Below are 24,809 nucleotides of genomic sequence, written 5' to 3'. Positions count from 1 at the left end.
TTTGAGTTTTTTTTCTTTATTTTTCTTTTTTTTTTTTTTTTTTTTTTTTTTTTTTTTGGTGGTGGTGTTTTTATCAGGTTTTGGTTTCAGGGTAATGGTGGCTTCTCAGAATGAGTTTGGAAGTTTTCTTTCCTCTTCTATTTTTTGGAATAGCTTGACAATAGGTATTAACATTTCTTTAAATATTTGGTAGAATTCACCTGTGAAGGCCATCTAGTCCTGGACTTTCATTCATTGGGAGTTTTTTGATTACTGATTCAATGTCATTGCTGGTAATCAGTCTATTAAAATTTTCTATGTCTTCCTGATTCAGTTTTGGGAGGTTATATGTTTCTTGGAATTTATCTATTTCTTCTAGTTTGTCCAGTTTGCTAGTATGTAATTTTGTATAATATTCTTTTATCATCCTTTGTATTTCTTTGTGTCAGTTATTACTTCTCTCTCATTTCTGTTTTGGAATTATTTAGCTCCAACCGTGTTTCTGTCCTTCCTATTCTCTTTGATGTGGCCTTCTCTCTACATTTAGCTGTGAGAGTCCATTCTGCCAGTCTTCTGGTTTATTTGCCCTGATGTGTGTGTTACCTACCTATATCCATGGGACAAAGTAAGCCTTGGGTTTTCCTACTCTGCCATCTTCCATGAAAGTCCTACTACATGAGAGTGTAGTTTAGGTATTTATTCCATAGGTTTGCTTCTTGCTACATTGATTTGGTATTAGTTTGTCCCTCTAGCAGTATGTTAATTTGCTTTGGAAATCCTAGTTACTGACTTCCAGATATTAGAAGGAAAATAATAGGTTTCTTCTTTAAGCAGATTTTAAACATACATCAGTATTTAGAGATTCTCACTTAGGTATAGTAAAGAAGATAACTGGGAGGACTGTCAGATAATAACTAGCCATATGTGTTTATACTGTGATTTATGTCATCTGTGCAGGATAACTTCAAATATCAGCACATTCTTCTTGGATTGGGAAAAGTGAATAGAAAACTAACCAACTTTCTATGACAGCACATGCCAAATAAAAGTAAAACCTTTTCTTTGCTTGTTTGTTTTTTATTTTCTGTGTTTAAAACATTGCTAAGGGTTTTAGGTAAGATGAGGAAGATTCCAAGTGGGAACAGAGAGATTGATTAGAAAATTCAGTCCAAATTTTCTTATCTCAGAGCTTAAAAGAGGCAAGGGAAATTGATATTTTATAATGAAACCCTTGAGGGTTCCTTCAATCCTCTCAAATGCTAGACCTATTTTCTAGAGAAGAAAAGAAATATCTGGCGATATTTTTATGCATTTACTAAAACTAAAATATGTACAACTTTTTAAAATTTTGGATAAATATTGTTGTTGGCTATTCTTTTAGATCTGTACCTTAATGTACTAAAACTTAATATGATACTAGAAAATTTCCTTCTAAAAAAGTTTTATTTTACAAAAGAAAACTATGAACATAATCCAAATATGAGGTATTTGAGTTATTCAGACGACATTAAAATGATAATTAAAATAATTAAAATTATCAAATGTTGGCTTTAAAATCTAAGGATGAATATTTACATGTGTGCAGCTAATTCTACCAATTTGAATGTTTTGAAGTTATAGAAAGCCAATTGTTTGAGATACAGTGTTTGAAGATCTAACTTTGAATGGGAAATTTGATGTTTTTTGTTAGCATGAAATGCTGCCATTTGTCAGAGGAAAGGAGAGAAATATACAGAATTTGTTGCTAGCATGTACCAAAACTGAGACCTAATTTCCTTGCATTTTTGTTTAATGCTGTTCCAATCGGAGGCATGAAATGACCTGGACACATCATCTGAGGATGGCAGCTTCACAGGGAACCACTAACCTGCTAAAAAGCTTTGCATGTGTCTGTTTATTTTGGGGATTGTATTTCTCAGTTTACGGATGCTTATCCAGAACCAGCTTTCTACACTGGCAAGCAAAAATGAATGTACTTTGAATGTGTGTATGTGTGTGTTCTAGTAATATTGACCTACTTCATTGGGGAGGGTATGTGCTATGATAAGTGCTGTGAAATGTGTAAACCTGGCGATTCACAGACCTGTACCCCTGGGGATAAAAATACGTTATATGTTTAATTAAAAAATAAATAAAATTAAAAAAAATATTGAACTACTTCATTGGGAAACTAATAACTATTTGTTGATGACAGTGGGGTGGGGGAGTCTGGAGATTTTAAAAGAATAAAGATTAATCAGATATGCTTGCATAAAATCTGGCTACTGCCTGATAGGTACTGAGTGAAATAACTTTGAGTGATGGAGACTTATTATATAATACATAAGCAGTTTGTTAAGGGAAAGATAATGTTCACATGTTAAAAATGTCAATATGCAAATGAAAGCAAACATGGTTTTCCTCTCCTAATCCCTGGCAGGCATGCACATCATAGTGAATTTTCTCCCTTGATTCCTTTTGGTTCATTTATGTTATTGTATACACATGGTCATAAATAAGGCTAAGCAACGATATGACATAGATAGGCAAACATCAGCAGCAAATCTGTATATGGAAAAGTTAAGAAGCATGTTGTCTGGAGTGAAGATTTCCATAGTTGGAAGGGAACTGCAGAGACCATGGGCAAACTGGATGGACCAGCCTATAGGCAGAAACGTCTTGATTAAAAACTTTGGTAGTACCTTATTTTAACTAATGATGTACTATATGGTGAGTAACATAACACAAATTAAAAAAAAAGAAAGAAATGGACTCATACGTCTCATATTTCTTAGTTGTGATTTTTGTTATGTAAATTTTTTCTCCCTGAAATTTGCTAGGCTCTTATTTTAGCCCTTTCACACTCTGATTTCAGTTTTCAGTTTTTCTTCCCAACTTTGTCCTTCAACATCTGCTCTGACATCCCCTGTTCCTTAAAAATGGGTCTAATTCATAGTCTCTTGAATCACATCTAACTTACTCAGGCCATTTCTCTCACCCATAAAATGTCTCCCTTCTCTACCCGTCTACACTTATTTAAACTGTATGTAGACACGATTCTAGCTCCTTTAAGAGATTTTCTTTGAGAATTCTGGGCAGAATTGACTTATCTGTTCCCTGAGTTCTCTCCCCTTGCTTTACCTTTTGTACTGTGTGTGTGTGGGCGTGTGGGTGTAGTGTGTTGATGGCATGTTGTTATATTAGTATCTGTTGCTGTCATATCAATCTAACATGCCCTTAGAAGCTTAAAACAGCACTAATTTGTCATTGCATAATTTGGTGGTCAGAATTTCAGGTACATGGTCATGGTGATGGTTGGGTGGTGCATACTTATTCCCAAAATGTTGAGTCATATACATTAAATGTGTATAGCTTCTTACATGTCAATTAGACCTCAATAAAGTGTTTTTTGTTTTAAAAATAAGTTTAGGCACAGAATGACTCAGCTGTTTCTCCATCTCAAGTCTCCTAAGACCAATGTCAAGGTGTCAGCGGGGTTGCATTCCTTTCAGGAAGTTCTGGGGGAATGACACTTCCTAGTTCATGCAAGTTGCTCACAGAATACAGGTCCATGCAGTGGTCTTAGACTAAGGTCTTTATTTCCTTGCTGGTTGATGGCCTAAAGTCCTTTCTCAGCTTCTAGGGGCCTCTGTGTTCCCTGGTGAGTGTCTTCATTCCTCCATCTTCAAGGCTGCACCAACAGGTTGAGTCCTTATGCTTTGAATATTTTTGACTTCTCCTTTTGGAGAATATGTTCTGCCTCTAGCCAGAGAATTTTCTTTGCTTTAATGGGTTTATATGATTATACTGGGTTCACCTGAATAATTCAGGATAATCTATTTTAAGGACCATAATCTTACTTCCATATCTTGGCTGTTGCAAATAATGCTGTAATAAATGCAAGAGTGCCTCTATTTCTTTGAAATCCTATTTTCTTTTTTGGGGAGAGTGGGTATATATTCAGAAGTCAAATTGCTAGATCATATGGTAGATCTACTTTTGATTTTTTTAGGAGCCTCCATACTGTTTTTCTATAGTGGTTGGATCCCATATCAGTGGATGAGTGGATAAAGAAAATATGGTATATATCTATATCTCTACATATAGATTCACACATACACACACACACACACACACACACACACACACACACACTAGAATTTATTCAGTCATAAGAAAGGAGGATATCCTCGGGGCGCCTGGGTGGCTCAGTGGGTTAAAGCCTCTGCCTTCAGCTCAGGTCATGATCTCAGGGTCCTGGGATCGAGTCCCACATCGGGCTCTCTGCTCAGCAGGGAGCCTGCTTCCTCCTCTCTCTGCCTTCCTCTCTGCCTACTTCTGATCTTTCTCTGTCAAAGAAATAAATAAAATCTTAAAAAAAAAATCTTCTTAAAAAAAAAAGAAAAAAAGAAAGGAGGATATCCTGTCATTTGTGACAACATGAATAGACCTTGAGCCTATTATGCTAGGTGAGATAAGTTAGAGAAAGACAAATGCTATATGTTACCACTTATAGGTAGAATCTAAAATAGCTGAACTCATAAAAACAGAGAGTAAAATGGTGGTTACCAGGAGATGGGCAGTGGAGGGATAGAACAGATGTTGTTCAAAGTAAAAACTTGCAATGAGTAGTAACTAACCCCTAGAGATCTAATCCACAGTATCATGAGTATAGACAAAAATATTTTACTATAATCTTCAAACATGCAAAGAAACTAGAACTTAATTATCCAACCACTAGACAGAAAGGATAATTATGTAAAATGATAGAGGTGCTAATTATTGCTATAAGAGCAATCATAATATAATATATAAATATACCAAATTAACATGTTGTATACCTTAAATTTACATAATGTTATATGTCAAATATATTCAGTAAATAATTTTTTAAAGACCATAATCTTAATCACATCTGCAAAATTCCATTTCAGCAACAATACCTTGATTATCATTTGATGGAATAACTAGGGAACAGGCATCTTCAGAATTCTGTCTGCCACAGCCATTATCACACAGTTGAGCTCTATCCTTTATTACCTTGGTTTGGCCATGGTAATATCTTTTTGAATTGGCTTTCCACACTCCTTTGGAGTTAGTGTTCTTGGTGTGAATTAAATCGTGCAAAAGAAATCTTTCATGCAGATTTGAAAAGTACAAGTTAGAGAGAGGCCACCCTCCTGTAGCCTCTTGCACATCCTCTAGGGAGGTAGTCATTTTTCTGAAGCTGTTTCCAGTATTCATTTCTAGCTTCATATGAGTCAGGAAACAGTGGAGTTTGCATTGGCTTCTTGATTTGACTCCTTATTCCCTGACTTATGGATTCAGTTAACCAGTCTTTAGCTTCATCTTGTCCAGGATGCTATGGCAGTGGTGGTCCCAGTGGTGGACCCAGGGCTAGTCCCATAGGAAGTAGCTATCCTGCTGAGCTGTTGCTCTGTTGATGGAGTCTTACTAAGAGGCTCAGGCAAAGCATACTTTTAAATTTTGTTATTAGCTTTTGTAAGAGCCTATTCTCTTGTATTCTTCTTTGTGCTTAAAAACATAGCGATAGTTTATGGTTCCTCTACTGAACCTTGCCTGACATAATATTTGATTCCAGGAATAAGTGCAATGTAGGAGATGTGGCTTTGGTTAGTGGTCAGGTAACAGGTGTAGAGCATCTGACGCTACATGTTAGGACCTTGTGAGTCCATGGCCAAACATTTGTTAAAATTGCCCTATTATATAAGTAACCTGGATGGAAAATGTTCCACAGTGCCTATAGCTTTGAGGGAAGTAGTTCTATAGAAAAATAATGTGGTTTTTTTTTAAGATTTTATTTATTTATTTGACAGACAATGATCACAAGTAGGCAGAGAGGGAGGCAGAGAGAGGAGGAAGCAGGCTCCCTGCAGAGCAGAGAGCCCGATGCGGGGCTCGATCCCAGGACCCTGAGATCATGACCTGAGCAGAAGGCAGAGGCCTTAACCCACTGAGCCACCCAGGCGCCCCTAGAAAAATAATGTTTATATATCATTTCTCTTCTGACTGTTCTTAACAAAGTATTATATACAGCAGAAGATCTGTCACAGGCAAGAATTCTCGAGTGTATGGGCAGAGATAGATATGGAAAGATCTAGAAATCTGGGGCTTCACAAGACTGAAAAAATCTTTGGCTACCTCTTTACACCAAGAACCAGACGTTAATGCCATGCAAGGAAGCCAGTAAATAAGACAGAGTTAAATGTAATCACCAAGTTCAGAAGAAAAGTTTACATATGATTATTGGCACATGGAATCAGCTGCAAGCAAATAGACCAAATGCCTAATATATTCTGAGGTAGTTCTATTACAGAAGAAATTATAATTCTCTGTTGAAAAACCCATGACTTTTCAATCCTAAAAGTAACTCTCGAATTTCCATTCACAAGCAAGCAGAAAATGGACAGGCAGTGAGATGAACAGCCTGTGAAGGGGAATCTGCTCTGTAACATCCATTGCATTTTTGGCCACAAGAGATGATAGAGAAGCAGTGACCTCTAAGAGAGCAAAACTCTAAGAGGGCAACAGAAGATCCTGGAACTGTGAGACTCCCAGAATGCTGAGGCAGGGTCTGTATGAAGAATTACTTCATTTCCAGGAAAGGAGTTTGGCCCTTCTAGTCTACCAAAATTCTTCTTCACCAGTGACCAGTTGTCCCTGAGGGTCTTTAACAGTCTTCCTTTTTTGAATGGTCATTTTAAAGATGTTTATCTTGCTCTTATTCACTCAGGTATCTCTCAGGTAAAGAACTTATTCTGGAATCACATAGGTAAAATGAATTATTACAAATCTGTCTTTGTGTAGGCATATTTTTTAATGCATAGGGAGCAAGGAAAGTGATCAGCTTTATGTCTGTTATGTTTCTGTTTTAGAAACATAGCAATTTTATACTCAATTGCATAACTTATATAAGAGTTAAATTATCCACTTCCTAATGTAACCAACTTAGTGTTATGAATAAATTTTAATAAATGCCTTGAATTATTCTATGATTTTCATATTCTGTCAAATTTCTATAGTTTGTGTAAATCATGATGAATGTTTCCTCCTTATTTCCTAAGTAATTGAGAAATAGTGATAAAGAGATCTAACCTTTAGGTGAATCCAAACACCATTATAATAAAACAGAACTTTCAGCTCTTTGCATATTAAATAAAACTACCTTGATTATTTGGTGGTTTCCGCAGTTAATTTTTGTCACAAACTATGGGAATTGGGATGCAACCTTTGTTATGGTAGGAATAAATTAATATGAGTTTTTATTTTATGATACCCATTACTTTTGGGAACTTGAAAGAACTTTCTTTAAAATTTAAATTATGATGATGTCTTATTCATATCTTCTTTAAACATCCTTTAAAACAATTATTGCAGTTATTAATAAAATTATATATCAGATATTTATCAACTACAAAGTTCTAGGCATTTTGTTAGGCATTTTGTTATTTATAATCTACTAATACTTTTATATTATTTCAAATAAAATAGTTGAACACAACTTAATTTCTAGAAGTATGTTATGAATCTTTTTTTTTTAAAGATTTTATTTATCTATTTGACAGAGATCATAAGTAGGCAGAGAGGCAGGCAGAGAGAGAGGGGGAAGCAGGTTTCCTGCTGAGCAGAGAGCCCGATGTGTGGCTTGATCCCAGGAGCCTGAGATTATGACCTGAGCCGAAGGCACAGGCTTAACCCACTGAGCCACCCGGGTGCCCCTGTTATGACTCTTTAAAATAAAAAAAAACTTAAAGAATGACAAAAATAAATAGGAATGCAAAATCATTAGGAAAGATAAGAAAGGCATTAACCTATATATAGTGAGAATATACTCTGTTTATATTTTCTTGTAAGACTACCCCATACACAGAACATAATACAATAGACCTCCCCATGAGTTAGAAAAAAATTATCAATATTTTGTCAACGGTGATTTACTTATCCCCTACAGCTTTCCCTATAACATTTATTTTTTTAAAGATTTTATTTATTTATTTAATTTTTTGAGAGGAGAGGGGAGAGAGAGAGAGTGCAAAAGCAGCAGGGAGGAGTAGAGGGAGAGAAAGAAGCAGACTCCCCACTGAGCAGAAAGCCAGAGGCGGGGCTGGATCCCAGGACCCCAAGATTATTACTTCAGCCAAAGGCAGATTCTTAACTGACTGAGCCACCTAGGTGTCCCACTGTACCCCTTAAATGAGAAAGAAATCTAGACATCTTGATCAATCACTAAGCCAAGTTTAGTATAGTGGTATTTTATGGAGGACTTAGTTATGTGTGTTTTTTTGTTTGTTTGTTTGTTTTTTTTTAAATTTTATTTATTTATTTGACAGACAGACAGATTACAAGTAGGCAGAGAGGCAGGCAGAGAGAGAGGAGGAAGCAGGCTCCCTGCCGAGCAGAGAGCCCGATGTCGGACTCAATCCCAGAACCCTGGGATCATGACCTGAGCTGAAGGCAGAGTTTTAACCCACTGAGCCACCTAGGCGCCCCTTACGTGTGTTTTTATATACACATTTTGCAAATATTTTGAGAAGACACTTTTTAAAAGTTATATGCCCTTGAAATTTATTCTTTTCTTCTTGCCTAGTAATTTTACAGTTAATTATAGTCAGTATCTTTCTTTATTGTTTACATTTGAATATTTATTTCTCATTGCTGTGGAATGTGTCATTTTAATGAGGAAGAAAAGTCTCATTCCACCTCCAATGCCATGCCTCTAGAACCCCAGGAAGAGGAAAAGTGCACTTAAGTTAAAGGCATCCTACTCATTTCTTAGGAATGGGGAAGGTCTTCTCACTTGGGCAGGATCAAGAGGTCCAAGTAAAAGGAGTGAGCAGAAACCAAATATATATATTTATTTTTGATTTGTATTCTAATAATTATGGCATAAAAGAAAGATGTTACTTCAATTTACCAAGTTCACAGTTAGTAAATATCAGTGATTTATTCATTCATTCCAAAAATATTTATTAGGTCTCTGTTATGGTTCATGTATTATGTAATATAATAGATATATAGTCTTAAAAGTCATATTTACTCATTATTTCCCTTGGCAAACACTGGAACACAGGATTGAATAAGGCCCTGGTACTGTCCTAGAACAAATGGAACCAAGAATAACAGAACCAATTAGATAGGGCCACAGTGCTAGGGACCACACAAAAGGCGAAGGGAGCCGTTGATTTCAAAATGGAGAGGGAGTGATTTTAGTCATTCTGACAGGTGTGAGGTGATATCTCATTTATAGTTTTGATTTGCATTTCCCTGATGATGAGTGATGTTGAGCATCTTTTCATGTATCTCTTGGCCATTTTTATGTCTTCTTCAGAAACATTCTGTTCAGAGGCTCTATCCATTTTATAAAAAAATTATTTATTTTAGAGAGAGAGAGAAATAGAGAGAGCATACACAAATGTGAGAGGGAGAGAAAAAGACTCCTCACTGAGCACAGAGTCCAAGGCCAGGTTCGACAGGGGACTTGATACGGGACTGCATCTCAAGTCCCGGAGATCATGACTTGAGCTGAAACCAAGAGTCAGAGGCTAACTGACTGAGCCACCAAGGTGGCCCTCCTCTATTCATTTTTAATCGGATTTTATGGTTGTTGTTGTTGTAATTGAGTTGCATGAGTTCTTTTCATATTTTGGATATTAACCTCCTATCATATAGAAGATTTACAAGTATCTTCTCCCATTCACTAGCTTTTCTTTTTAATTTTTAAAGACATTTTTAAAAAGATTTTATTTATTTATTTGAGACAGAGAGAGCACAGGCAGAGAGAATGGCAGGCAGAGGGAGAGGGAGAAGCAGACTCCCCGCTGAGCAGGGAGCCTGGTGTGGGACTTGATCCCATGACCCTGGGATCATGACCTGAGCCGAAGGCAGATGATTACAATTCAGCCACCCAGGCACCCCACCTTTCTGTTTTGTTGATAGTTTTCTTCATTGTGCAAAAGATTTTAATTTGATAAATTTGCTTGTTTTTGCTTGTTGCCATTGCCTTTAGAATCAGATTTTTAAAAAAATCATTGTCAAGACTATTTTCAAGGAGCGTATCACGTATGTTTTCTTCTAGGAGTTTTTTGTTTCTGGCCTTACATTCAAGTCTTTAATCTATTCTGAGTTAATTTTTGTGTATAGTGTAAGGCTGTTGTCAAGTTACATTCTTTTGCATGTAGCTGTCCTGCTTTCCCAATGCCATTTATTAAAAGGACTGTTCTTTCCCCCATTGTATATACTTACTTCCTTTGTTGTAAATTAATAATAAGTGTTGGTGAGGATGTGGAGAAAAGTGGATCCTTACACACTATTGGTGGGAATGTAAGCTGATGCAGCCACTATGGAAGACAGTAAGGAACTTCTTCAAAAAATTGAGAGTTAAACTGCCATATGATTCAGCATTCCAGTCCTGGGTATTTACCTAAAGAAAGTGCAAATGCTAATTTGAAAAGATATATGTACTCCAGTGTTCGTTGCAGCATTATTTACAATAGCCAAGATATGGGAACAACCCGTGTCCGTTCATCCATGGATGAATGGGTAAATAAGATGTAGTGTGTGTTTGTGTGTTTGTATTTGAATACTACTCAGCCATAAAAAAAGAATGAAATCTTGAGATCTGTGATATTGTGGATAGATCTTGAAGGCAGCATGATAAGTGAAATAAGTCAGAGGGAGAATGACAGCTACTATATGATTTCACTTACAAAAGTGTAGATACAGAGAACAGATTGGGGGTTGCCAGAAAGGAGGGGGGCTGGGAAGTAGGCAAATTGGTGAAGGGATCAAGGAATACAAACTTCCAGTTATAAAATAAATGAGTCATGGAGATGTAATGTATGACGTGGTTGTTATCGTCAATAGTATTGTGGAGCAAACTTGAAAGATTCAAGAAAGTAAATGTTAAAACTTTCCATTACTAGAAAATTATTTTTTGTAACTTTGTGTGGTGACAGATGGTGACTAGACTTATTGTGGCGATCACTTCACAATGTGTACAAATGTGAAATCATTATGTTACATATCTGAGACTCCTATAATGTTATATGCCAGTTACACTTCAATAAGAAATAAATGGAGAGGGAGTGGAGGAGGTGGTGATGTGCAAAAGTTTTAAAGAGGAAATAAAAAGTGATCTACATGGTTTGAGAAGTAGAGGATTAGTGTGGGAGGAGAACATGCGTTGCAGAGAAACTGGAAAGAACACAGTGTTAGTCTGATAAAAATATTTTGGATCATAAGGGATTTGGAATTACATGCTGAGGAAGCTGAACTTCCATGTATATTGTATCTTATTTTTTTAAAGATTTTATTTATTTGAGAGAGACAGAGCGAGAGCAAGAGAGTGAGCATGAGCAGGCAGAGGGGCAGAGGGAGAGGGAGAAGCAGGTTCTTCACGGAGCAGGGAGCTCCACATGGGGCTGGGATCATCACCTGAGCCAAAGGCAGAACTTAACCGACTGAGCCATCCAGGTGCCCCTAGAAACATACTTTAAGAAAAGGAATTGCATGATCAAATCTAGTTAATTGAACCATTGTTCATATGCCCCATAGTGCCAGATATCTGCATTCTAAGATGTCTATTATTTGCTGAGCCAGATGACTAAATTAAGCTCAGGGTGAAAGCGACATATATTCTACTCTTTAGCTTGATTTTACCACGTTTTTGCTATTGAAGCCTGACTACAGCTGAAACCTTGACAGAGAATGGACATTTTCCTCTTTCCCTCCTCGAGTCTCTGCTCAATTCAGGTTTATTCTTTAGTGGAGGAAAGAATTGCTGATCAACATCCCGCAGCCTTGGGCATAGCTGGCATCTGCAATACTTTGGTGCATGTCTAAAAGCCATGCAGAGAAGTGACATACCAGGGGGAGGGAGAGCTTCGAAGTGATTTCTCCACTCCCTGGAGAAGTCTCTACTCAACACAGTGGCAGAGGGTTTCAAAAGCGAGCTAAGGAAAGTCATATCTGCACAGACGTATAAACCTGCACCAAAGTTTCCATCCTAAGATTGAAGTTAGTCTAGTGTCTGATTTCTTGGGTCAAAGTATCAGGTTGATTTTTTCCCCCCTATAATTACTATTGTGACCATAGTATTTGCTGCAAGGCTTGCATTTGCATCACTCTCCTTAGGCAAACCTATGGATTTGTTTTTCGATGGGTGTTTAGAGAGAGAGAAAAAATCCCTATGCATTCAGGATTGTGGCTTATAAATGCTATACCAGTGTAACTCATTGTTCTGGAGTTTCCCTGGTGAGGAAGAAATTTCATTTGGGTGTAATTTTGTCAGAGCTCTGGGAAGTGCTTACCACTTTTGACATGTGAGACATCACAGCTCTGGGAAAGAGCTGATTACCAAGTCATATTTGTTATGGCTTTCCAGGTGGCTGGGTATTTCTAAAGCATCTTGCCTCTCATACAGCTGTACTCACACTGTTTCTTTAGAACACTGAGTCTATATGATACAGCAGCAGGAGAAAAAGGACTGCCAGTTATGCAGATGATTTATGCTTCGTAATTAGGAGAATCAGAAAGGCAGTAGAGTGCAGTGGTTCCACACAGTGGCTATATCGGATTATCCTTGGACCAGTCATTCTTCAACCATATTATTGTGGGCAATTTACTAAGCATTTAAAATCTAATTTCCATAATCTGTAAAATGGGGTTAGCAAGAGCTCCCTCACAGGCATTCCTTTATGTCGTTCAAAGTTTTTTCACTGTGTGTAAAGATTTATCAGTCTCTATCAGGTAATTACCTCTAAATAACTAATGGCTCTTACTGATGTATTACCAAAGTCTGAATAACTTTCAGATAGCATAAAATCTGGTTACATGTGCTGAAAAATAAGAAATTTATGAGGTATTGGAACACTTATTCCCGTCCTTTGTAAAGCCAGCTTCTATTCATTTGCATTCTTCATTTTTCGGAAGAGAGACGTATCGTATTTGTAGTCTATATGGAGAGTCAATGCATTTCATTCATTGGTCTTTTTCAAGTAAAAACCTTTCAGACAAGTGGAAAATTTTTGTTTACTTCTTTTGCTCAAAATGCAGTCCACAATTAGTTTTAAATTACTTATTTTGCTAAATGGAAGAGCAGATTGCTAAAATTTTAGCCAAGAAATGCACCAATTCTAACCCATTAAAAGAAGTTGGAGCTTTATTGAAATAATCCTTTAAAGACCACAGCAAAACATTTGTTAAATTGCTATCATTACTATTAATTTTGATATCATTTTGACATATAGCATAGGGTATCTGGAACTTGAGTTTATTGATGGGGTTAGTGGTAATTTACTTTCCGTAGTGCCTTCCTTGATCAATGAATTTAGAACTAGAGAGCTTACTTTTAATTCTGTAAGCCTGTAAATCTGTGTGAGTGTTTAAGCGTTGAGCATTTAAATACAATTAACTGGCTGGCAAGAATTTGGCAGGCTTTGATTTCAACAACCATTTATTTGTTTGTGTGTTTCCAGCTGGGATTGTACTGTATCATACTGAATGGTATCGATCAAGTCAGTTGGGTGACTGGTAAGAACCGTCTGAAAATAACTTATCTCATACCCAGCACTGCTCAGCGCTAGATCATTTATCACTGTGCACAGAGCATGAATGTCTGGGACTATTTTGTTTCCTTTTTGAGTGATAGTACTTTGCTTAAAAGAATAGAACAGTTAGAGGAAATTATCAGAATTTCCTCTATGAAAATCTAGGTAGTCATTACCAAAATTATTGATCAGCCCTGAAAAAGAAATAAGGAAATCTTATGAAAATCATGATTAAAATGCTATTTCAGATTTGAAATCTAATATACATGTAATATCAAAGGACAAGAGCAAGGGTCAGAATTATAAAAAAAAAACAAAACAAAAACTAACCAAATGAGCTACCTCTAAGTGATTATTTTATTAGTATATATTACTTAAATATCCCAATATTATATGTCACCAAACTGTCATGTAGCCTATGGATATTTGGGGGGAAATTCAGAGGACATAATCATTAATCTTCTTTTTGGAAGAAAGAAAATATCCTTGAGCTTGAATTCTCATCTTCAGCATAGGTATCATAATACCTACCTCATAGGACTGTTGAGTATTGAGTGGGAAAACATGTCACTGGATCCTGAGAGACAAGCAGAGAACCTTACTTCCATCTTTGTTCTTACACTCCATCCTTGACACACTGAAGTTTCGTTTCTTTTTTAATACTGACCTGATCACTCAAAATGTACACTACGGCAAGAAACAAAAACACAAAGGAACAAAAATGACACAGTGAATGATTAAAGTCTATGTGTTGCTTATGGGCAAGCAGAGAAATGCAAATGAGATATAACTGGACTTTGTTCTGCTTGAAACATTTCCATGAATGTACTTATATTTTACATGAAAACAAGCGGGGGAAGGGAAAAAAATTAAATTCAATGCTAGAAGAGCATCCATCAGACTGAACCTGATGTCAATGCCAGAATGTGTCTGTGCTCCATATGAGTTCTCAGATTTTAAGAATCTGCTCTCTAGGGTGCCTGCGTGGCTCAGCAGGTTTAGCATTGGACTCTGGATTTGGGCTTAGGTCATGATCTCAGGGTTGTGAGATGGAGCCCTGCATGGGGCTCTGCGCTGGGCGTGGAGACTACTTAAGATTCTCTCTCTTCCCCTTTCTCTGCCCCCCCCATTATGTATTTATACATTTCTCTCTCTCTCTCTCTGTAAGAAAAAAATAAAAAAGAATCTCCTCTCCCCTCAACTGTGATTATTTGATATTAGGAGTTAATTAAATTTTAAGATAGCCCTGCCAGTTTTTCAACGGAAGATTGAGTAGGGAATAGACTAAGAATCGTTTTAAAGGCTGGAGGACATCAATGATGATTTATTCTACTAATTAAATAATTTTTAGACCTTTTTAAAGGAAACACTATAGAATTTAAAGTCTTAGACTCTAAGGGTCTGTCAAAAAATTCTGGGCAACCCAGGACCACCTATGATGTTCAAGATAGAGGAGACCAAAGCTGGGTTTTGAATACAGGAATTCCCAGGTGAGACTGGCAGGCAGAACAAAGTCAGATAAACTTAAAAAGCTGACCCACGTCATTTTTGATACTGGTTTATTTCATTCAGGGACTTCTTAGGGCTTTAAAATGCAGATAGGTGCTGTGAATTTCCAGGAAGGGAATCTAAGATGCCATACTTGTTAAGGTTGACCACAAAATGATTTTGTTTTCTGAATGCCTATAAATGTCTTAGAGAATTAAGTATTCTTCTATGGGACATAATTGATAAAATATGTATATACAAAGCTTCTTGAGATAAATTCTTTCTATATCTCCTCTGCCTCTTGATACTCCTAACTTGGGGGAGATTTTGCACCTACTTGGAGAACATGTTGAATTATTAGCCATATTTGAATGAAAATAAATATAAATTTGTTAAAATATCTAACACGAATATCAGAGTAGTTTTACATTTATCTTTTCCCATTCCTATGACCGAATTCAAGTGGAATTACGTTATGAGTCAATCAAATCAGTTTTACAAAGTTGACTAAATGCTGGAAATAGATTTAACTGGTGGTTGAATTATGTTCTAATGAAAATGAGAAATAAGTTGAAATACGCCTTAATTGTCCAATTACATGTTTTTAAAGTTATATATTCTTCATGAATATATAAATAAAAGTAAGGATAACAAAAATGTTTTGAAATAAGTACATATTTCCTCTAAGAAAATCTTGTATCTATATGTAACTCCCTCTGTAGCTGTCATTTTAACTATAACATTTTAAGGAAAAATTAAGGACATGACGAGTTTTATTAAAGGGCATTTAAACTAAAATATGTGGAGCTGTTTCAAAGATTAAAACAAAACAAAAAAAAGATTCAGAATTTCACTTCAAAATGTGGGCAGTTGTTTTCATTGTAAAAGAATGCTCTGGAAGGCTGAGTGGTCCTGCCAGAACCCAGTACATTTGAGAAATCTCAGGGGAAGATTCATCCTCCAGGGATTTTCCATTTGCTCTTCACTTCAAAGCAGTCAGGCTCAGCATCTTGATAATAAGCCAATGTGAACATCCAAACATCTGTAGTTTCTCCCTTCACACACTCAGTCCTTTTGTGCATATGTCAGACTATGGCAATGTAAATCTTAGAGAAGATGTTGCCCTTTTACTTCGGTTTTAACTTAAGCCCATCTCTCACTGAGTCAGATAATCGTATCTGTGTTGCTTATTCATGGAATTAAAGAAGTCACTCTGTAATGCCGGACAGGGTCAGAGATTCTGGATTCTGCTGGTTTATGGAGAATAAATGGTAGCTCAGAAGGGACTTGCCTCATGGCACACAGTAGGGAAGCCTTCCAGCTCTGGTCGTCTTCTGAGAATCTCTCTGCACCTTGAACTCTTCTCCACCTGCAGTTCAAGAGCTGTTTCCTGGCCAGCAGCACTGTGCCAGGCTCGGTAGGGATGCTAAATCTGCATGTGCTTATATAAGTCTCTTTGGTACTAGAGTAGCTAATGGTGTAGGTTTTTTTGTTTTTGTTTTTGTTTTTTGTTTTTGTTTTTGTTTTTGTTTTTTAACCAAAGGTTTTTAAGAAACAGTGTAAGATAATTTATTTCTAATGATTATAATTCAAAGAGCTTTGGATGTATGTTTGCTTATGAAAGAATGCAAAGAACATAGAATTGAAATAATTTCATTAGTACATAATGTCTAACAAGCAAGATGACATCAGGATGATTTTTTAAATTTATTTTTTCATTGAGGCATAAATGACACACAAAAAGTGTTCAATCAGATGGGTTTATACCTATGTTTGTAACTAGATGTATATCTACACCTACATATAAACTTACATCTATATCTACATCTGTATCCACCCATTATCATTAGTCTCTCAACCACTTGAAAGCAAGTTATACACATAATGTTTCTTTACTCTAAATACTCGTGTGAATTTCCCCCAAGGTAAGGAGATATTTTTTTCATTATTTCCATGTAACCCTCTGAATAGGATAGCCAACTTTTAATTTTTATTCCTTATTTTTTTTTAAAGATTTTATTTATTTATTTATTTATTTATTTATTTATTTATTTGAGTGAGAGAAACTGAGCAAGTGAAAGAGAGAGAAAGAGAGGAGGAGCAGTGGGGGGTGGGTTTCAGGGCAGAGGGAGAGGGAGAAGCAGATGCCGTGTTGAGCGGGGAGCTGAATGTGGAGCTCCATCCCTGGACTCTGGGAGCAGGGATCATGATCTGAGCCTAAGGCAGGCACTTAACTGACAGCCACCCATGCGCCCTAGGATAGCTAACTTTTTAGAAGGCCGACTGAGGACACAGACATACAACACCAGTACTATATATATATATATATATATATATGCACAAACACACATACATATATATATTATATATGTGTAACATATGTGTCGTGGCCGGCACGACAAATTGACCAGGAATGTGAGGGTAAGAGGATGAAGAAAAGAATCGAGAAGCAGAGAGATGGGAGCAGGAGGAGCACTGAGGAGGATGTCCAACAATACTAAGTTTATTCAAAGCATTAAGGCCATATATATAGTGATATTACAATAGGAGAAGGAATACATCTGTGTCTAGTTAAACAACCACAAGTTCCCATAATAAGTTTCACATTTGACTACAAGCAGACCTCGTGACGCCAAATGGCTGATGCCAGTACAATTGTTCTGTATTGATACAGCAAACCTGAAAGTAATTTATGGGCTGTACTAGGGCAGCAAGGACCAGCCACGAACTTATGACCCCAACCGAATTGTTCTCATTTGTTTAGCAAGTGTGTGGGAAGTCACGTAGGCGAGTGCACAACACATAGCACAGACGCTTTCTCGGTGCCACTCAACTTTTCCCATCCTAAACCTTAGGTTAGGTTATTCGGACTTTAAAGGAGGCATAAGTCAGGGCCTGGTTTGGTCCTCGTCTCAAGCCTTATTGCAGCCTCCCACACATATGTGTATATATGATACTTTATAATATGTATATTATTTATATTTATACCTATTATATAATATATAATAAATATTATATATTTATTTAATAGATAATATTTATATTATTTATAATTATTTATATTATATATAACAATATATTATTTATTATTATGTATTATATTTTTTCTATATTCTATATTTATATATTATTAATATATAATATTTATATATGTTACTTTTAAATATGTGTGTTACTTTAACATAAACATATGGAAAAAGTGTTTATTCAAAAATACATATATTATTCTGTCTTTTCTCTTACATCAATGCTATTATTTAAATAGGGCTAGCTAACAGTCTCAACTAGTACTAATTAATACTGCTAATTAAAATAACATATGTGAAAAATATAACAATATTTTATAGTGTTTTTTTCTTTCCTGTCAAATGGAAATTTATTTAACCTGCTTTAAAAACTTATTTATTTGGTGTTTATATTTGATAGGCTATATTATTATATATTCTTAAAATAAATGGATTAAATCATTTTTATTTTTATTTATTTATTTATTTATTTTTAAAGATTTTATTTATTTATTTGGCAGACAGAGATCACAAGTAGTCAGAGAGGCAGGGAGAGAGAGGAGGAAGCAGGCCCCCCGCTGAGCAGAGAGCCTGATGCGGGGCTCGATTCCAGGACCCCGGGATCATGACCTGAGCTGAAGGCAGAGGTTTTAACCCACTGAGCCACCTAGGCACCCCAGATTAAAGGATTTTTAAAAGGAGACTGTTAAAACAGTAAGACTAATTAAATAGGTATTATTGATTCTTAACAAAAGTAACAATGATGTGTTTCCTCCCCATGATACAGTAGGATACTTTTATTCTTTTTTTAAATATTAAACTTCTGAACTGCCCACAGCCTTCATAGCCTTCATAGCTTTTCAAAGGTATTTTATCCTCTTTTCTTTTCTTTCTTCTTTTGACATAGTGGTAAAACAATACCATCAAACAGAACATTCACTTTGACTTGCAGATCTGCTTTTGTCAAGTGCATATTACATGCATTCCCAGTATCAATTGAATGTGACTACGTCAGCCTAAATATCTCAACAAAATCTTTTTAGTGTGAAATACTTCGATGTTTTTAATAAGATGTTAATTTTTTAAAAGACGTTTATTGAGATACAACTCCCATAACGTAAAAGAACAACAACATTTGTTAACTATTTTAAAGTGTATATTTGTAAGGCTATACAATCGTCATCTCTCTCTGGTTCCAAAATATTTTCAACACCTCAAAAGGAAACTCTGCCCCATGAAGCAGTCCTTCATCATTTCTTCTTCCCCCAGGCCCTCACGATCACTGAAAACAGAGGCTTTTTGTCCCTATGGATTTACCTATTCAGGGATATATCATATCAATGAAGTTATATAATATCTGACCTTTCTGTCTGATTTCTTTTACTTAACAAAATGTTTCAGGGCTCATCTATATTGTAGTAGGTGTCTGTGTTTCATTCATTTTTTTATGATCGAATAATATTCCATTGTAGATATGTGCCAAATTCTGTTTATCTATTCATCTGTTAATGGATATGGATGATTTCCACTTTTGGTTTATTGTGAATAGTACTCCTGTATAGATTTAGGTACTTCTTTTTGTTTGAATACCTATTTTTAACTTTTTGCCACGTATATCTAGGAGTGTATTTGCTAGATCATATGGTAATTCCATGTTTAACTTTTGAGGAGCCACTAAACTGTTTTCCATATTAGCTGAAGCATTTTACATTTCTACCAGAATGTACAGTGTCCACTGTCACTTGTTATTTTCAGTGTTGTTATTTGTATTGTTATTATTGTTATTACAACTACAGTGGGTGTGAAGTTGGTATCTCATTGTCATTTTGATTTGTACCTTCCTAATGACTAGGGTTTTACACATCTTTTCATGTACTTTTGGGGCATTTTTGTAACTGTCTTTGGAAAAATGTCTATTCAGATCCTTTGCTCATTTCTAGATCAGATTATTTGTCTTTCTGTTGTTCAGTTATAGATTTATTTATAGGGCTGTCATCAAGAAGATAAGAGGCAATAGTTGTTGGTAAGGATGTGGTGAGAAGGAAAGTTTTACACATTGTTAGTGGGAATGTGAATTGCTCCAAGCACTGTAGCAAACAACTGGTGTTTTCTAAACAATTGGTGGTGGTTCCTCAAAAACTTAAAAATAGATTTAGCATATGATCCAGCAATTCCACGTCTTGGTATATATCCAAAAGAAATGAACACGGAATTTCGAGGAGATGTCTGCATTCCTATGTTTGTCACAGCATTATCCACAATAGTCAAAATATGGAAATTACCCAAATGCCCATAGATGGATGAGTGGATTTAATAAAAAAAAAAAAAATGTGGTACATATACACAATGAAATATTATTCAGCTACAGGAAAGGAGAATATCATTCCATTTTCAATAACATGACTGGACCGTTAACACATTATGCTAAATGAAATAATTCAGACAGTGAAAGCCAAGTACTGTATGATATAATTTATGTGTGCAACCTAAAAAAGTGAATTTATAAAAATGATAAAATGGTAGTTATAGGGGATGGGGTAGGGTATAAACATTATGGTGTTTAAAAGTACAAACTTGTAACAAGTAGTAAATAAGCCATAGAGATATAATGCATAGTGTAACAAATACAGACTCTGATAAATACTGCTACATTAGCAATCATATTACATACTAGTAATCATATTACATATTATATCAATTACATATTACATATTAGTAATCATATTACAATATATAAATATATCAAAGCAATACACTGTATATCTTGAATATATACAATGTTACATTTTTCAGTAAAGGAAGACATATATTCTGGATACTAGACCTTATCAGGTATATAATTTGCAAATGTTCCATCCTTATGAGTTTTCTTTTTACTTTCTTGATAATATCCTTTGATGCACAAAATTTAAAATTTATGAAGTCAAATTTATCTGTTTTTCTATTTGATTCTTGTGCTTTTGGTGTCGTATCTAGGTCCATTGCCAAATTCAAGATCATGAATATATACTATTATTTTTTCTCTCATAGTTTTATTTTTTATAGTTTTAGCTTTTATATTTAGATCTTTGATAGCTCTTGTAATAATTTTTGTATATGGGGTGAGGTAGGAGTAATAGAAGTTCGCTACTAGTGACAGCAGATTTTTAGGCTTGTAGGAATTAGTTCTCCAAAAAATATCCAATCTGCACATCTCAGGTTTGTTCTGGTGGACCAGTTGTTTTTCTCTCAGGTCCTTTGCCTCCATAAATCCATCATATGGACTATCCATTTCTACACTGAAGCACATAAGGTAAACTTCTTTCTCAGGAAAAAATGGCTTTTAAGCACAGCACTAATTTGCACTTGTGAAATTAAAGGTGGGTTTCAAATAAATTATATTTTTTAGTGAAGAAATTGAGAAATTATTTAAGTTGGCTGCACTGTTTGGTGACTTTTTTGTGTCCTGAAACAATCTTATTTCCAAAAAGTGAATGTTCTTTGCTATATATAGTTTTGTCATAACCTACACATAACATTGAATAACTTAATATTCCATCAGTTCATCATTTTCTAGCCTCCTTATGATCTTTTCAAATAATACCAACATTTTTGAGAAACTAAACATATTTTTGACTGTAATCCTTTTAATAATTCTCATCCACAATGTATTTCTAAATTAGAGATGGGCAGTTGCATTGCATGCATTTGAATGTGGCTGAGAGTAAAATTTAAAATTTCTCGTCACAAGAAGAAAATTATAACTATGTATGGTGAGAGATAGTAATGATACTTCCTGTGGTGATCATTTTGCAATGTGTACCAGTGTCGAATCATGTTGTTCACCTGAAACTAATGTAATGTTATGTATCGTTTGCACCTGAATGAAAAAAATAAATTAGAGAAGGACATTCTTACTGTTGAACATCTTGAAAATATGATGGTTCATCAGGTCAACGTTTTAACTTAAAAAAAATATTTCTGTCAACAGTCATAGCCATCTTGTAGGCACATGTCTGAGGAGATTATCTCCTTCAATGTCTATAAAGTCAAAAGTCCCATTAAGTGCTTTCACATGTTTTGAGGAAATTGAAAGTGACCCCCCCAAATTGTAAAATCTTCAGTAACACAAGCAGGAAAATCACATGTATTTTAGCAGCATTAACTACAAGGTATACAAAACATTTAGAAGGAAATACATTCTCTTTGGTAAGAAGGTTATAGGCTGAATAGAATTTGCCAAAATGTACATTTGCATTGTCTGCTGAATATACAAGTACATGAACAAAACCTAATTTTAAAAAAGATTATATTTGTTTTTTTGAGAGAGAGTGAGAGGGAGACAGAGGGAGAAGCAGATACCCTGCTGAACAGGGAGCCTGATTCTGGACTTGATCCCAGGACCTAAGCCAAAGGCAGACACCCAACCAACTGAGCCATCCAGGTGCCTGAACAAAACCCAATTTTTATGTGGGTATGACACTAACAATTGTTTGTTTAATGTTTTCTCAAAATCCTTATAGAATTTGAGACTATGATTTGAAATTTCTATTTAAAATCAAAATACTTAAGAGCTCAGGACCTTTATATTTTTTGCTGTTGCTATCATTCGATGCATCACTTGATAGAAAGTGTGATCCTTGGCATGATCTTAGAGAATCAGCTCTTCACTGTAGAGGTCTAATGCATCTCTCATCAAAATCTCTCCTTTTGTTCACCCACATGTCAGTTTAGTTGCAACTTCTGGTACAGGGGATGTAAATGTGCTCAGTTTCACAGATCACTTAAAGGAACAATACAATAATGTGTCCAGTGGTACGCCCAAATTATTTCAGTGCTCCTTTTTCCAGTTAAGACATCATGTTCTTTTGGGAGATGAAAACTTTTGATTGATTTAGAAAAACATGTTACTTATCATATACTCATTAAATTCATTCTTCATATTTGCTTTCACAGATCTTTCTCTACTATCCCCAGTCCCAAAATATTTTCTACATATTGTATTGTAGTCTTTCCTTTCCTTATTCACCTCCCTACTCCATTTGTGTGTGTCAATCTTAAAATAACACAATAGGTTAGTCTTCTTTTTCATCAGTATTTGTGTCATTCTGGCACAAATACTGTAATCATTTTCATTTTCCTTACTGGAACACTTAGAAAAATAATCCTAAGACTCAATGATGAAAACCAAACTAAAGCTATCTGGATACAAACTGCAACAGTTATTCCACAGGAAATGTCAAAGCTGAACTGTTGACATCATAATTACAACTCACATACATGGCACACTTGTCACATCATTCAGAGTGTAACAACAATGGGTACTTCAGAATCAAGACTCACAGAACATTCTCATTATCAGTGGCAAAGTATGAAAGCAACACCAGCAGCTGTGGGTAATCTATGTTGTGACACAGTGTTGTTTTCTTCCTCCATTTTTGGGCTCATGGCCTGGGTTTTGTAATCCCCTCCAACCTTCTACACCTATCCTAAAGAGCACGTGGACTTTTTCAGAGACTTTTTGTGGCTGGGGAGAAGCTTCCTATAAAGATGCACTTCCGTAATATCTATATAGTCCTGGGCGTATTAGGACAGGTAGTCGCACTGTCTTCAGATCAGATGATCAAGCTTGATATGACACCACCATTCAATTCACAGACCTCATCCACATTTTCTCTATCTGTTTCTGTTGACATCCGTGTAGACAATGTTTCTTTTTCCTTTCTGGTCCTAGGTCCAATCCAGGATCATGTGTAGTGTTTATTTGTTATTCCATTCCAGTGTTCTTAATGTGGAACTCTTTCCAGTTGCCCTCTTCTTTCAAAACCTTGACAGTTTTTATTTATAAAAGGAATTTGTTTGATGTTTTCCTCATGATCAAATTTAAGCCATGTATGGTTTGCAGGAATCCGACAGGACTGGTGATGTGTTAGTCTCAGTGCATTGCACCAGGAGGCACACACTGTGGACCTCTCCTGCTAACGGTGATGGTGACCTGATCATAAAGTCAATTTCGTGTATGCGAAAAATTCCACTGGAAAGGCACTTTCCAATTTGTCGTTGTGAAGTATTTTACCGAAAGATACTCAGAACCCTGGCCAATATTCTGCTCTTCATAAAACTTCACCCACCAGCCTAAACATCCATTGACCATTCTTGTGTGAATCAACAACCACCATGCATCTTGTCTAATCGTGAATTTGTATTTCCACCATTTCCTTTGTAGCTATTAGTTTTCTTTCTTCTATAAGGAGATCCTTTCCCTTTTCTTGAAACTTAAAAAAAAAAAATTGTATCTGTATAGACTCATGGATTCTTGTTTTAATCAATGAGTTGAATTTTGTTACTATCATTATTAATTTTGATGCTGAAATTGTTTTATTTTAGCACTTGAACCCTTTCTTCATCCTTTTGTCTTACGGCCATAATTTTTTTGGCACTTTTTTTGTTTGTATAAAATTGTGCAGGCTCATCTTGTATTTTTCCTAACTCAGCCATGGAATCAGGCATTTCTCTCATAAGCAGTAGACTCTTGCAATTAAAAAAAAAGTCATTTAGAAACACTTGTGCTTCTCTTAGCAAGGAGAGATTTAGGAAATAAATGTATACATATATACATATCTATATCTATTTCTCTATCGATATATTTATTTATGATTAATAACCTGAATTTCATACTGATACTATAAATTCCAGTGCAGTGTCTCAGAATTTTTTCCAGTATGCGAACATGCCATATTTGTAATCCTTCTCTGGCATAGAAGAACCTGGTTTTTGGTACTCTCAATTTAGTTACGGTATTTGCTCAATT

General features: G+C 35.5%; 1 pseudogene; it reads right to left on the bottom strand.

The window, feature by feature from the left end:
• Positions 1 to 24,152, bottom strand: part of LOC116870320 — a 32,792-nt pseudogene extending 8,640 nt beyond the window's left edge.
• Positions 24,153 to 24,809: the final 657 nt, after the last annotated feature.

This window comes from Lontra canadensis, unplaced genomic scaffold (assembly GCF_010015895.1).
Source record: "Lontra canadensis isolate GAN:19392208 unplaced genomic scaffold, GSC_riverotter_1.0 scaffold22, whole genome shotgun sequence".
Classification (NCBI taxonomy): Eukaryota; Metazoa; Chordata; class Mammalia; order Carnivora; family Mustelidae; genus Lontra; species Lontra canadensis.
The sequence above is the reverse complement of the archived record's forward strand: the minus strand, read 5'-3'. Positions and strand labels throughout refer to the sequence as shown.